General features: G+C 39.8%; 1 long non-coding RNA gene across 1 annotated transcript in view; it reads left to right on the top strand.

Moving 5' to 3' along the window:
• LOC138688124 (uncharacterized) overlaps positions 1–15,092 on the top strand; it is a 32,677-nt gene extending 17,585 nt beyond the window's left edge. The window contains exons 2-3 of the long non-coding RNA XR_011327173.1: positions 8,735–8,902; positions 14,549–15,092. This is a non-coding gene — a long non-coding RNA (uncharacterized lncRNA). The remainder of the gene's footprint in view (positions 1–8,734; positions 8,903–14,548) is intronic.
• Positions 15,093–16,391: the final 1,299 nt, after the last annotated feature.

Genomic DNA, 16,391 nt, shown 5'->3' with positions numbered 1-16,391 from the left:
AGAGAGTCAGGGTTTGCCTTTTATGTTTGGTGCAAGTATATATCATTCAGCAGTGAAATGTGTAGTAGTTAAAACATTAGTTGATTGGATAGTTAATAACTTTGACGCAGAGAAATTAACAAAAGAAAATAGATGGCATTTGTAATAGCAGTTAAGGGGAATAATTGTTCTATCTAACAATTGATTGAATAATATGTCAAGCAATATCAACATCAAAAAGAAGGTAAATGCCAAACAGGTAAATGAAACAATGATAGCTTTTGAAGTTGTAATATTTGATTGGGAAATAAACGAGCCTGGCATTATGTAAGGACTTGTCTACATGGGAAAATTCATCAATGTAACTATATTGGTATAATTATACTTTTCAAAGCAACATAAGCCAAACAAAGAAAAGGCACTCTGATTGCAGAATAAGATTCTCCACATGGGGAGGTATACAGCTCTAACTCCAGTCTCGTAATTATACTGGTGTGGTTACAGTGGTTAATTTGCCCACGAAGACAAGTCCTAAACCATCTGATAGTCAGCTGCCACATACCTGCCTGCCTGGGTCCCTTTGCACCAGGCTGTGGCATTCTGCTCTGCCCAGCAAAACGAAGGCTGTAGTTGTATCGATGCTACGAAAGGATGCAAAGCCAAATGATGAACTATGTTCTTGTTCAGGCTGTAACACATCATGCACTAAAGTGGCAGGCCCACATGGTAAATATCATTTAAATGCATTCAGTTTTATAATACACAAAACACACACCACCACCACCACACCTGCTTTGCCATATTTTACTATGACGTATTTTCCAGTCGTGATAATATAGTTTTTAACATTCTTTAACCTGCTTGCTAGGAAGAAAAATAAGAGTCTGTTGTTCTCTACGCCTTAATTAAGTTGATAAATAGTATTTTGGTGACATTTGAATAAAAAGTTAACTCAAAGCTTTGTGTTTGAAAAGAATCAGTAATTTTCATGACTCAAGTTTTGATAAGCCGAATTTGAAACCCAGTTGACTGGGAAGGAATGAGGTAAAAGGAAAGATCTAGCACTTCTTTCCCAGGCACCTCACACGCTTGGCTCTGAGTCTCTAAAACTGTGTTCTGATGAACACAGAGTAACACTCTACATAGGAAAGTTCAGATCTAACAGGTGATAAAGACTAAATTAACAGATCTGAAAATCATTTACTCTCTGGGAAAGGAAAAATTCATCTCCCATCGAAGGGTTTGAGCTGATTCAATGTGCAGCAGTGGGTCAAGAGAAATAGCTAGCCTCGTGCCTGCCTGCCTGGTCCTCTGCTTTTGAGAAAAGCACTGACACAGGCTACAGCACCAATAAATGTGAACAGTTACATTTTCGAGGTGTACGTCTATATGTTTCTATACGTTCTGGACCTCCTAGAGAAATTGTGCTACAGTTTGCAGTGAGTACCCCAGAATGCACCTGGAAAGTCTGCATCCAGCATGCCCTTGTAAGCAGTTTCAGTGGATGCAGGCAGGCAGAGCAGCACCCAGTCCGTATGTGTAAGCTCGCATTTTGGTTTTGCATCTGCAGATATTACAGCCTCAGCTTAAAGGAGCCTAAAGACAGTATGGCCTGTAGAATATTTTATGATTTTCACATGCTTATGTACTACGTGGCCTTTCTTAAAATCACTGTAAATGTATGAAGATTATAGGTGTTCATGTACACTATACTTTACAAGGAGAAAATCAATTTTTCATTCCTCTGTGGCAGCTTGCAATACAACTGGAATATTACCTGAATGAAGTAAACAGAATTATCTTCTAGCCTGAATAAGAAAAATGTAGCAGAAAGTCTTTATCTCTCTATTTTCAACTTCTATTATCTAAGTTTGACTGTGATTTAAAAGAAAGAAGGGAGGGGAAGATGAGCCAAATGCAGAACTGTTATGAAAGAAGCTAAAACGAGTCGCGTGAAAGGCCTGTGAAAGGTTCAGAATGGAAATGATTTTCAGTTTAAATTACTTTTGCAGGACTGGAATGTGGCAGTCAGGAAGCTTCCGTGAAAAGTCCATTCTTTTTTCTTCTACTTTTTTTCCTTTGTCGGTTTGCGTTTGTATGAATTGCCTATGGCCCAGGCTGAAAAATACCTGTCTATCTTAAATGTTCATCCCTATGTATCTGTTCCTGGAGTATCTGAGCTCTTCACATACATTAAGAATTTCTCTTTTATAAACCCTCTGTAAACATTATATTGTTATTATTATCCTTATATTACAGATGTAAGTTCTTCAAGGTCACATTAAAAGAACTGGGAATCAGATTTTGGTCATAGGCCATTCTTTTCCTCGTAGAAAGAAGGAAGCTGACTAGCAGAAGAGTTGGACCCAAGGCAGAAGAAGACGCCCTTTACTCAAAGAGAGGAAAGAGGTTTACGGGTTTTAGCTCTGAAGCTCCCTGAAGTGTGCAAAGGTGGCATGGATTCAAAGACACTGTCTAGCTACAAGTGTAAAGATTCAGATCAGGACTTAAAATGGGGCTTTGGGGCATGAAAAATCCATACCACCTTTTACAGCAATTGGTGTTTTGTCTCTAACAGCACAAGTATATTGGTCTCATTAAATCTTGTGTTAAATATTCAGCAGTATATAGTACTCCCTACTTCCTACCCTTAAATTCTTCTTAAAGGTGTTGCATCTGGTTTTAACAGTTGGTATGTTGTTTTCAGATGTTGGTTACATCTCAATGACAGATACAAAGAGGACAAGCCCACTTGTGACATGTCAATACATTTTGGTGTTTAGAAATAAGAATTTGGATTCTTTTTTAATTATATATAGTGTAATTACTGTATCAGAATTAATGGAACTGTGTATGTCAGTGGAGTGTTTTACTCAGGAGATTTTCTGTATTGCGTCCATATCTCACATATTTGGGGAATACTCATCCCCTGCAATAACACAACTGGCCAATTATCCAGTGCTGTATATGGAAACAACAAATGAAAATTCATTCCTGCTGCCATCAGATGACTTGCACAGTTATGGTTTCTCTCCTTCTGAATGTATAAGTAAAAATGTCCTTAGTGTCTTTAAAATTTACATTATATAGTCTCCCGTACTTTATTCTCCCTTATGAAACCCAATTATAGAATTTGACTTCATGAGCTTCTTCTTGCTTCAGTGAAGTCCACAGACTGATATATTCCTAAAACAATTGTGGTAAAAAAAAAATGTGGTTTTAAGTTTTCAGTATATATTGGGAAAAAAAGAGATGTCATGCTGAATCTATACATACAATATAATAGCAGTTCTGTTGCTTTCTATGTGGAGTGATACATGACGTTTTACAAACAGGGTGAATGATTGTCATGCATAGTGTCCAGCAGCTATCCTGGAAACTGCTTTGCACTCTTCAACTTATGGACTTAGAAGTACCTAATGTCTGGTTTATATATCCAAAATTCTATCTCTTAATGCTTTGCAATTTTTTGTCTTTTATACTTCCAGATTTGTCTTCAATTTAACAATTTTAGAAGAGTATTGTTTTCTTTTCCTAAATTTCTAGATGATGTTTTCATCTCCTGGAGCTTTTATTGTTTCATCTTTGGTCTTGGAAATAGGTCTGGATTGATGTGAAGATGATAATAGTTATGAAAAAAATAATTTTATTGAACCTTAGGTTATTTCTCCCTTGAAATATTCTAGATAATTTTCTTTATTCTAAACTCTCTGATGTTTCTTGAGTCAGCAGAAGTTTACTGTGTGAACTTATTAGTTGCCAGTGATCTTTCCTGGAAAATGGATAGCATCTGTTTTTTGGTAAGACTGATCTTGTCTTGTTTTTTAAAGACACCATCTGCTTTCCAGTGCTCCAAAGGGGACTGTGGTGTCCAGTGGGATTTTTATCATATGTTTGCCTCCTTTTCTGAACATCTGAATATTTTAGAGAGCAGCTAAAGCCATAATTCTTCCTCCTAAACAGTGTATTTCTTTATATATTAAAATCACATGAAAGTATTTTCAGCAAATTGAGGTTAAAGTTGTAAAATGCTTCTTATAAATGTTATACTTTCATATTTAATAATCAATATTTAGTGTATACTCATCAAAAGCAATTTTCAGTACAGAGTCATTGCAAATACATTAAATAAGGCAAACAATGGACCCATTTTCTGAAATGGGAGCTTTGGGTTTGGTCCCCTAAAAATTACTCACCAAAATGCTCTCAGAAATGCCTTTTAGTACCACCAATCACATCTACATTTTAAAAAGAACAAACAAAATCTAGCTTTATTCAACTGTGAATTGTATTGACCTGATTGAGCAACTTCTGTTCCTGTGAAAATTCGTTACTCGCATGCAAATTACAATGAAACCCTTTCGTCAGGATCGTGACGGGGTGTGGGTGAGGATTCTACTGACATTTTATTTCCTTTAAGTCCAACTAACATCCCAGTCCCTTTCAGCCACCAGCAGTAAAGCACATGCTCAAGTTTAAGCATGAGCTTAGTATTTTCTTGAATTAGAGATTTGGCAACCAGTGGGAATACTAAGGTGAGTGAAATCATATAGGTGCTTAAGGCTAGAAAGATCTGAACCACAGAAATAATAGAAAAGTAAAATATAATTATTTCCTTCATCTGAGGTCACATTCCGTGTTTCAGAACCAAAACAAGAGGACTGTTTCACTTGCCACTATTAAAAAAAAATTATTTATATCCATGTTGTGTAAAGTCCTTTACTACGATTACGGCTTTAATGCAGTATTTTACTGTGGGAGATCTGAGGCATTGGCTAAAGTATCTGAGTGGATTGTTAGCATGGCTATTTCCTTAACAAGGCTCATAAATTTACTAGACCTTTCTCATGTAATTTTTCTTTGTTTTCCTCTATGTTCAACATGTGCCAGATGTCATTTCCAGACTGATTTTTTTGTGTGTGTGAAAGATGCGCAACATGAGGGACAGCCAAGCAAATGCATTAACGGATGTAACTTTATTGATGAGTAGCAGCGTCTGGTGTTCAATGGCATCAGGCTGCATTCCCCACGGATAATCACAGGAAATGCCACCCCTGCCCCATCTGTTAACATCAAAGAGGTTTTGCAAAAATAGGGAAGTCACGTATCTGCCTTGTTTTATGACGCTCACCTATACCACTTCATATGTAATGTCTTGCTTTATATACAACGTATTCAATGTTTGACCTTCTTCATCCATATGCATTGCACATGTCTTTGTAGCTTTCTACATTTTACATATGTAGATGCACACACTTGTATAAAAGGTGTTAAATACACATGCCTTCATACTACATTAAAAAGAAAAGACAATATTTTTCTGCATACCTTAAAATTACATTGTCCCTGAATAAAAACTGTTCCAGAGGAACAAGATATTTAAGTTGGGGATGCAACTGAAATGCCTTTATGCAAACACACGTAGCATGGGGAATAAACAAGAGGAGTTAGAGATGTGCGCACATGTACAGGGCTACGATCTTATTGGCATCACGGAGACGTGGTGGGATGGCTCCTATGTCTGGGGTGTTGGAATGGAAGGATACAGGCTCTTCGGGAAGGAGAGGCAGGGCAGACGAGGAGGGGCTGTCACCCTCTATGTCAATGACCAGCTGGAGTGCATGGAGCTCCATCTGGGAACGGATGAGGAGCTGACCAAGAGCTTATGGATCAGGATTAAAGGGAGGACAGGGACAGGTGACATTATAGTGGGGGTCTGCTACCAGGAAGACCGAGCAGGTGAGGCCCTCTCTAGACAGACAGGAGCAGCCTCACGTTCACAAGCCCTGGTCCTCATGGGCAACTTCAACCACCCCGATATCTGTTGGAGGGACAACACAGCAGGGCTTAAGCAATCTAGGGGGTTCCTGGAATGCGTTGATGACAACTTCCTTCTCCAGGTGATGGAGGAGCCAGTGAGGAGAGGTGCTATGCTGGACCTTGATCTCACCAACAAGGAGGGGCTGGTGGGGAATGTGAAGCTCAAGGGCAGCTTTGGCTGCAGTGACCGTGAAATGGTGGAGTTCAAGATCCTTAGGGCAGTGAGGAGGGCACACAGCAAGCTCGCTACCCTGGGCTTCAGGAGAGCAGACTTTGGCCTCTTCAGGGACCTGCTTGGTAGAGTGCCATGGGATAAAGCCCTGGAGGGAAGAGGGCCCCAAGAAAGCTGGTTAATATTCAAGGACCAGGGAACTACAGGCCAGTCAGTCTCACCTCTGTGTCTGGCAAGATCATGGAGTGGATCCTCCTGGAAACTATACTAGGGCACATGGAAAATAAGGAGGTGATTGGTGAGGGCCAACATGGCTTTTCTAAGGACAAATCATGCCTGACAAATTTGGTGGCCTTCTGTGACATGGTTACAGTATTGGTGGGTAAAGGATGAGCAACTGACATTATCTACCTGGACTTGTGCAAAGCATTTGACACTGTCCTGCATGACACCCTTGTCTCTAAATTGGAGAGACATGGATCTGAGAGATGGACCACTCAGTGGATAAGGAATTGGCTGGATGGTCACACTCTAAGAGTTGCGGTCAACGGCTCAATGCCTGAGTTGAGAGCAGTGACAAATGGCGTTCCTCAGGGGTCGGTATTGGGACTGGCACTGTTTAACATCTTTGTCGGTGACATGGACAGTGGGACTGAGCGCACCCTCAGCAAGTGTGCTGACAACACTAAGCTGTGTGGAGCGGTCAACACGCTGGAGGGAAGGGATGCCATCCAGAGGGACCTTGACAGGTTTAAGAGGTGGGCCCGTGCGAACCTCATGAAGTTCAACAAGGCCAAGTACAAGGTCCTGCACATGGGTCTGGGAAATCCCAGGCACAAATACAGGTTGGGCAATGAGTGGATTGAGAGCAGCCCTGAGGAGAAGGATTTGGGGGTGTTGGTTGACAAGAAGCTTAACGTGACCCAGCAATGTGTGCTTGCAGTCCAGAAAGCCAACCGTATCCTGGGCTGCATCAAGAGAAGCGTGACCAGCAGGTCGAGGGAGGGGATTCTCCCCCTCTACTCTGCTCTTGTGAGACCCCACCTGCAGTACTGCGTTCAGCTCTGGGGCCCCCACCATGAGAAGGACATGGACCTGTTGGAGCGAGTCCAGAGGAGGCACATCAGGATGATCAGAGGGCTGGAGCACCTCTCCTGTGAAGGCAGGCTGAGAGAGTTGGGGTTGTTCAGCCTGGAGAAGAGAAGGCTCCAGGGAGACCTTCTAGCAGCCTGCCAGTACCTAAAGGGGGCTGCAGGAAAGCTGGAGAGGGACTTTTTACAAGGGCATGTAGTGATAGGGCAAGGGGTAATGGCTTCAAACTGAAAGAGGGTAGATTTAGATTAGATGTGAGGAGGAAGTTCTTCGCTGTGAGGGTGGTGAGGCGCTGGAAGAAGTTGCCCAGAGAGGCTGTGGCTGCCCCATCCCTGGAATTGTTCAAGGCCAGGCTGGATGGGGCTTTGAGCAACCTGGTCTGGTGGAAGGTGTCCCTGCCCAGGGCAGGGGGGTTGGAACTAGATGATCTTTAAGGTCCCTTCCAACCCAAACCATTCTATGATTCTATGATATTGTATAATACTTAATTCTTTCTTGTTGCATAGAATGGAATTATATCAGAACACTTGATTCAAGGACAACTGTAATACAATGAATTTTAAGCTCTATTTCAGCCACTATGAATAAAGGAGGTTATTCCTATTAAGGTGTGACTTTATCACATAATGTCAATAAACGTTTTGTCCTTATTTTTTGCTACATGTGTTAAGCAGATGATTAAGAAGTTAAGCAGGATATATACCCGTTTAGTGACATTCTGTCAACAAGTGCTACAGAACACAGACATCCTGACTGAATACTGTTCCTTTTAACTTTTCAGGTCATGCCACTCCTGTCTGTCCGACAAATACAATAGGAATTACTCAATTTAACACCATTTCAGTTCTAATTGAGTTCCATTTGCTAAATCCTGAATAAATACATTACAGCTGCTGCTTAGGTCAAACAGAGAGAAATAGCCATCTTTTAATGACTCCCCTGTGGATTTAATGCCTATTCTATCTGTTACAATAATGATTCCTACATCACTGGAATATATTTAAAGGATAATAGTTATTTAAACATGCTAAGTCTTTATACAGCAGATAAGTATTTTTAATTTGCATTTATGAAATCAAAAGGAGGGCTAGAATAACTAGTTACCAATTTGTCTGTTTTCTAAAGTATCTTTGTATCAGAGCAAAGCTACAGGATTATGAAAGGGTTTTATGTTTGCTCTTAATATCAGTCTTAGGTGGGGAAAAAAGGATCCCATCAAAGATGGGATTCACGTCACCAAATACAGATAACTACCATGGAAATGCAGCCCCTGCTCATCACCCGTAATAGTCTACTGGGGAAAGTAGGCCACGTACATGTGATTCGTCTTTTTGGACAGCAGATATATGGAAAAGCTTAGATGAATGACTCCATAAAAGTGATCTCAGGAGGATTAAATTCAAAGATATTTTGTCCATTATAGGGATCTGGAGTTAGCTGAGATGAATCCCTGTTAATACCATAAATGAGAAGTCCATTTGTTGAAATTAGGAGGCTCACCCTGGAAAGGAAGGTAAATGCCTTATAAGGTATAAGTTTAAGGGAAAGGAGGGAGTGAAATTGTCTCACTTGAAAAGAAACAAACCAAACCAAAAATTGGAATCTTTGTTTCAGACTATTTGAATATTTCAACTCAAAATATCACCAATTTTTTTTCTTTTTTCTCATAAGACATATGAATCTTTGTTGCTGATGATGTCACTCACAGACCAGTGGTTAGGCATCCACTTGGAACACGGGAGATGGCACTTCCCAAAATCCTGCTCTGAACCAAGCAGAAGGAAGCCTTGAACCCTCCTGTCCCTGTATTGAGATGAATGTCATCGGTACTAAGACATGGTAGGTATGCAGACTTCTCTGCCTTGCTAGTTTTGTGAATGGTCACCTAAGTCCCACTTTTTTTTTTAATCAGCCCAAGTTATTTGCCAAATTTGACTCAAAATGCTGAATAATTTCAGTTCTACTTAACTTTTTTTTTGAATAAACTATTCACAGCCTCCCACTCGCTCTGCCTCCAAAATTCCATCTTTAGCGCAGATCTTGTGAAACAATGTAGAACATGAGAAAGAGAGAATCTAATATAAATCATGTACTTTGCAGAACTTCTTTTAAATATAATGTGTTAAGCATAATGGTCTTAACTATATGGTCTTAAAAACATATAAATTCTAGATGATTTTTTAGGGCTGTGTTCCAATTAAATCAATTGAAACCTGAGTTAGAGGTTACAGGTTGAAGATTCATACAGAACTTGAATGACTCTCGCTACAGAAGTAGATTTCATCCCTTTGAACAAACGTGGTCTAATCTGTGGTTAAGGCACCACACAGAAGAAACGCCAGTTCTTGCTATGCAGCAGGATTTCTGTGTGAGCCCTGCTCCCTTAACCTCTCCCACGCAATTAGCCAACTGATGATATTTGTGTCTTGGTAGCAACATTTTTATGAGGACGCTCTTTGCCCTTTCTGGTGAGGTAGAGACTAACTCTCAACAATGAAGAGTTCAAAGACTCATGTTATGTTTTGTCTCGGAAAGTTGCCTCAAACGTTAAATGAGTAGAATGAACACTGAAATCGAGAGTGTTCCCTTATCAACCAGAATAGAGAGAAGAAGAGTTACCTCTCCTGCTATCTCGAGGCATGCTTCTTTTTCTTCTTCACTACTTCTTCTTTTTCTGTACTGTTTTCCAAACATTCAAAAACTCCTTTGATTCTTATTTTACCTGAAGAATTTTTAATATTTTACTACTGTTCTGAATGCAGACCACTAAGACAATATAATTCACCCAGAAATTAGCTAAAATGTAGCTATGGCAAAAGTATCATGTACCAGGAAATAGATTGTATGAGTTTAAAAATGTTTGATCTGTTGCGTGCAATTCATTCTGCTTTGGGGTTCCTACTCAGTCCTTTCAAGATAAAAGTTTAAAGGTATGCAGGTGGCAGAGTGGCTTCTGCTTTCTTTGCCTGTGGACAGCTTGCTCACGACTCTTTCTCCACTACCACAGAAGAGTCGTTTTAAAATACATTCACAATAGTGTTGCAGAAAGTTATATTTTTCTTATCGTAACTATCAGTAAATAGGCACCATGTGGTGCATTATCACTAAGGTAATCCACCGTGGCTGATGAAAATACATTGAGTTCAGGATTTTTAACAAGTAAAGGAATGCAGAAAGAAGGTTTTATTTCTAAGTTTGAGTTGAATGAATGGATGAGATACAGAGCCACTGATGATTGCCAAGACATCAGGATGCTTATTCATTACTGAAATTTACTTTTGCTGATTCTACAGTCTCTAGGGACTGCCTTCATGCTTCCCACTTACACCCTTGGCCTTCTTAGTACATTGGTAGGCACTTCCCTCTTAATCCAATCTGATTCAGAGCCCCATGACTGCTTTCAAGACTGTACTAGCAATGGTATGTTAAATATTCCCATTGATAGCATGGTGTCATTGGAGAATTCACAGGGGTCACCTTACTTATTGTCACCCTTAAGGTGATACTTCTTGCCTTCAGGTTTAGTATTAACTGAGTTGATGACAGAATAAGTGACTTTTCCCCCCCCTTTAGTTATTTTGGTATATTTATGAATCACCTTACAAAATCTTACAAATAGCCCACTCCAGGATAAAAGATCAGAAACTACCAGCTTCTGTGTTTCTGTGTTGTTTTCACACCTGATGGTATTTCCACTGTGGTCAATAAAAGGAATAAAGGAAAAAACATGCAGTGATTTTACTTCTTCAAGAATTAAACACGGAATGAGATATTTAGGATCATCTGGCCATACTAATTGACCTTTTGAATATTATGGCTGAATGGTGACAATGTATTTTTGAAGAATTGTCAAGAGATTGTGTATGTGCAGGTGTTCAGAGGATCCCTTTCAAGGTTGTCTAGTTCTGTTTCTTGTATTCCTAGACTTTAAAAATCAGTAAGATGGCTAAGGTGGCTAGTTGTGGTGATAGGAGGACTTATATTAGAATATATGGGGTTCCATTTTCTGTCATTTTGTTTTATTCTTTTTCTTTTCCCCTTTCTTTATCCTTCCCCTTTCCCCTTTCCCTTTTCCCCTTTTCCCTTTTCCCCTTTTCCCCTTTCCTTTTTCCCTTTTCCCCTTTCCTCTTTCCCTCTCCCCTTTTCCCCTTCCCCCTTCCCCTTCCCCTTTCCCTTCCCTTTCCTTTTCTTTTCTCAGGGTGACCTTAAACTAATCTAATCTATGTAGATAAAAAACCCCCATCTTCTACCTAATGAAAAGATAAGATAAACCCACACAGATTTGAGGTGTATGATACACTGTTATGTGCTTACAAACCAAAATGTATTGGCAGCAGCCCAAAAGTGTCTTAGAAGATACACAGAAATAAGATAGACAGGTAGAAACAATTATTGATCAAGACCTTTTGTACTAAGAGCTAAAGTTAATAACATTTTATATCAAAATCAAGTGTGGATCCTCAGGGTGAGAGATGTATTCTGAAAATGTTTACTCATACTTTGCTATGCACAGGCTTGTAGGGAAGCAGTTCAGACTCAGTAACATGGGAGCAGAAAAATGGAAGATCACAAAAACTTTGGAAACATAAGTGCTAATCAGTCATTATTTGTTCTTTTTTATAAGTTAACGTGGCTACATGTGGCCATACACAACTAGATTGTTGGGGTTTTTTTAATTTAAAATTCCTTGGTACACAGAACAACCATTTCAGGAAAGAACAGTCAGATTATTATATTTGCAATATACATTTTAGTTATGCTGTTTAATTAACGCGAACAGATGTAGTGTGTGCTCACAATGTAAAACGAAGAATCTCACTTAAGAATGGGTTAGGAAAATGATGTGTAAAGCTAGCATTTTGCAGAACAGCGCTGTGTTTCAGTTGCATACACAGTTATTGCAGCCAGATATACAAATCTGGAGAGTTGCAGGGATAAGTCTACTTGGGCACTTTGTGCAGTCAGAATAAATAAATGTGAAAGCTAGGAGTATGAGTACCTGGCTGCCTTGAACAACCATGTCCAGTCTTATACTGCTTGTGGGCAGAGGGAGCCTGAGATTTTATTCTGGAGTCGGTCATTAGTTAATGGCACAAATATTCTGTCTCTTTGGTGGTCAGACATGACAGAAGAGGCATAAACTGTCCTCAGGTCCTTAGGGATTATCTCCAGTGGGGTGCAAACCCTTACAAGTTTGGACCCTGTCTAGCCAGCTTGCCAGCTTTCCTTCCCATGGCCTGTAGTGTTGCAGATCCATCAGCATTAAGAGCAGGAAGGTCAGGCAAGTGTAAGAAGGATGGCACAGGCGATACCACGATGCTCGTACTAAAACACAACATTACCTTGTGGCTAGGCAAGGACACCAACTGGAGACATTCCAAAGGTTCCCTCTTGTTGCTGAGTGCAGCTGTCCCGGTTTCAGCTGGGATGTAGTTAGCTGTCTTCCTAGTAGCTGGTACAGTGCTATGTTTTGAGTTCAGTATGTGAAGAATGTTGATAACACTGATGTTTTCAGTTGTTGCTCAGTAGTGTTTAGACTAGAGTCAAGGATTTTTCAGCTTCTCATGCCCAGCCAGGGCACCTGACCCAAACTGGCCAACAGTGTATTCCATACCATGGGACGTCCCATCTAGTTTAGGAACTGGGAAGTGGGGGGGGCAGGGATTCACCACTCGGGGACTGGCTGGGTGTCGGTCGGCGGGTGGTGAGCAATTGCCCTGTGCATCATTTGTACATTTCAATCCTTTTATTACTACTGTTGTCATTTTATTAGTGTTATCATTATCATTATTAGTCTCTTCTTTTCTGTTCTATTAAATCGTTCTTATCTCAACCCAGGAGTTTTACTTCTTTTCCTGATTTTCTCCCCCATCCCACTGGATGGGGGGGAGTGAGTGAGCGGCTGCGTGGTGCTTAGTTGCTGGCTGGGGTTAAACCACGACAGCAGCATAACCTGGATGCAGAGGAGAATCTAGTTCCTTGAAGATACCATGCTGTAAGATTGGTCTAAAGGAAGGTTTTACCATGAATATTTTCTGTCTAGTTTCTGCCAACTAAAATAACTTTGCTCCAGATTGAGACAACTGTGAACAAGGAAAAAAAAAAACAAGCATACTGGCTGCATTTACACATTGACACTTTGAACCAAGCTAACAATACTCCTGTTTCAGGTGTTAGGAATTGTCTGTAACTCTGAACTTATATGTTCACAGTGGGAGGTTTGAAAACAATTTCCAAAGGTTGCCATCAGTCACTCGCTGTTTGAAGGTATCTTTGCGCTTTTGTAGGCATTCTCACTCTCATTTCAAATTAATGAACTCTGTGTCTATCTTTGGGTCTGACCAACTGCAGTCATGTTGTTCCTGTATGGACAGGTACACGAAAACATTACCTTAATGTACAATTATGACTGGGCTGGGGTTTTTTTGACCAGAATTATTTTCTTCTTTCTATTTCCTACCCTGCAAAAACATGTGTATAATATTTTATTCTCTTTCTTCTTGCAAGCTTTGCTAATTATACTACAAGTAAAGGCCTTACTCTTTTCTTTCTGTTATGTTTGAAAAGGGATGCTTAAAGATGGCATTACCTTTAGGAAAGATTTCTGGCAGAAGAAATTTCTATTCTCCCAGAACACTCAAGGCTAAGTTTGTTTTGATTGAACACTCTTCAAATGTTTGGGTTCTTTTTTTCCTTTATATAAAAGAATAGCTTTCCTTCGAAGGAAAAATGATATCTAAAGTGTCTCTCATACTTTGGAGGTTCCCTCAGATACTATAAAGAATATTTCTTGTTTCAGAACAAAAAAGGAAATGAAGACATTCTCAGTTTCCCAGGTGTCTGATCTGCATAACTGAAAACTCTGAGTCAAATGGCCATTGGTAAAAAATCCAGAAGTATCTAAGTAAAGCAGGATTTCACCTCTTATGGCAAATTAGGAGAAATTGCATTACTAAGTCATATACATTTGAAAAATGTGCTTTTTACTTTTTTTCCTCTGTAATCCTCCTCACAATAGGTGATTGCACCACTCTTTCTTTCCTAAAAGGCATTTTAAAAACAGACTAATATCAGGTCTTACATGAGCTTCAAAAGGCCCTAAAACTGCCATGAATCTCCCCGAGTAGGGCAGTGTTCAGTCTTCCAAAAGGGTCCAAAACTCTGTGGTGAACCATAGTTAAAACTCACGATCATTTCATATTAAAATAGCCATATTTTTTATATTAGGGATGCAGCTTTTAGTTTTTCAAATTGTGAAGCATCTTTCTGGCATTTCATCTCTCCTGCATCATTTCTGGGTCTGAATTCTTCCTCACCTTGTCAGACAATAGAAATCTATATACAATACCTTTGATCACCCTGAGTGGCTCCCACAGAATACTGCCCAGACCATCTCATCTTTGGAAGATCAGTTATGGACTGAGGTATTTGGCAGACTGATTCTAGATCTTTATTATAACAACAACATCTCTTCTTCATTTACAGGTGGGAATGCTGCATCTACTCTTGCAGTGTTTTGTGCTGAGCCAAGTCCTCTGGGCTAAGCAAGAGACCAGAAGGTTTGAAAGACGCAGTGGGAAGCCCTCTTTTGCTCACCAGTTATCACAGCAGGACTTAATGCTGCTACTGCAGTTTCATGAGGCAGAGCTAATTGCAGTAGGGATCCTACAACGACGATGTCTTGCAGGAATGGAGGCAATAAGCTCCATATGAGAAGGTGGTCTCCTGCCTTTACATCTTGGGAGTAGTGTCTTCAGGTTCTCATCTGTGGTTTTACCAACTCAATGGGCCCCGCTACCTTTTATGTGGGTAAGTAAAGTGAAATTCTCAGACTTAGGCTTCTTTTTCCACTATAAGGTTTTTACACAAGATGAGACAATCTGACTTACGACCTTGGATATTTAAAAAAAATTGCATACACGCTTGCTTAATTTGCTTGTGTGTCTGAACATTTGAGCTAACGTACATTTAAGATGATACATACTGCTTCTTGTCCTGAGCACCTCTGTAATACAGGATGCTGAGATTACCTGGCCATGAGTTTCTAGTAAGTATTTGTCACGAAGCTGTGGCAATTACTGAAATGACTCTGCATTTGCTCTATTGATTGTTGGCCCACCAAAATAAAATTACATTTGGCTTCAGATAATTCATTTTCTGTACCTGAACATCAGTTTGCTCTCCGCGGAGACCTATCAGCAAAAAAATACAGCTGGTGGGCTAAATGTTAATGTTTTTCTTCTTATTCTGAAAACATCTCGTTACAGATAAAAAAAAATAAATCACAGTGAGACACAGACGTGTAAATGGCATTTCATGTTTGCATCTTGTGAGTTTTTTTTCTAGGAGTCAGGCTACTTACAGGCACCACCAAAGTAATGAGAGGAGTGGTGTGTTTAGCATAGTCCTGATGTGTCCATGAGCCAGAAAGGCACAGAAGGTAAAGAGACCGACAGTAGCAGTAGATGGGTTAAAAGGATGCATGGAAATTTGTATGAGGTAGTCTCCTGCATATTGAACTTAAGTCACTGACTCTGTCTGATTTGTGACATTGCTGACTAGTAACGTAGCACTAACAATTTAGAAAGCTAGGAAACTTGAGCGGCATAATTTTGTCCAAGATGTTTATCTTCAGTGCCTGCATTTTTTCTGTGCATTATCTATGTTTAGTCCCGCAGGCACCTATTTCTTGAAAGCAGATTAAAATCTTCAGCATTAATAATTGTACATACGCAGTGAGGATCTCTGCTGAAAATTTGGCTCAGTGTTCATAAGATGGTGGCACACAGGAAGCACATTTAACTTTAGTTGTGACTTGTACAGAAAACTTTAAGTATTCCTCATACAGAGAAGATACCACGAGCTGGTAAATGCAGACCAACTTATACCAGTCATTCTAAAAGGAAATTGTAAATACAGTCAGTAAGTTTGGCAAACGTGCCGATATCTTTAGTGCATGTAATACTGCTAAATTTGTAAAATGTGACATATCCGAATCCAATAGCATACAGTAGTTAGTCATACCCCCCCACCACCCCGTTTTTGCCTGATACACAGATCCAGTGATCACAAAATGCTATACATTAACATATGAAACAGTTACATTCGAGGTGGTTGGGAACAGAGGGTTTGATTCTTCTTTATCTTGTGGCTGTTTAGTACCAGTCTAACCATCTCAGAATCAGAACAGTTCAAATTCTTCTTTGCATATCCTCTCTGGCATAATGTTGAATCCTTCCTTGATTATTTAGGGGTGGTTATAGCATAACCATTTCATTATGTTGTGAGAGATGCACACAGCTCCTCATATAGAACTGTAGACATTTAA

Source organism: Haliaeetus albicilla, chromosome 2, assembly GCF_947461875.1.
Source record: "Haliaeetus albicilla chromosome 2, bHalAlb1.1, whole genome shotgun sequence".
In the NCBI taxonomy this organism is placed as follows: domain Eukaryota; kingdom Metazoa; phylum Chordata; class Aves; order Accipitriformes; family Accipitridae; genus Haliaeetus; species Haliaeetus albicilla.
This window is presented reverse-complemented; position numbering and strand designations above follow the sequence as displayed.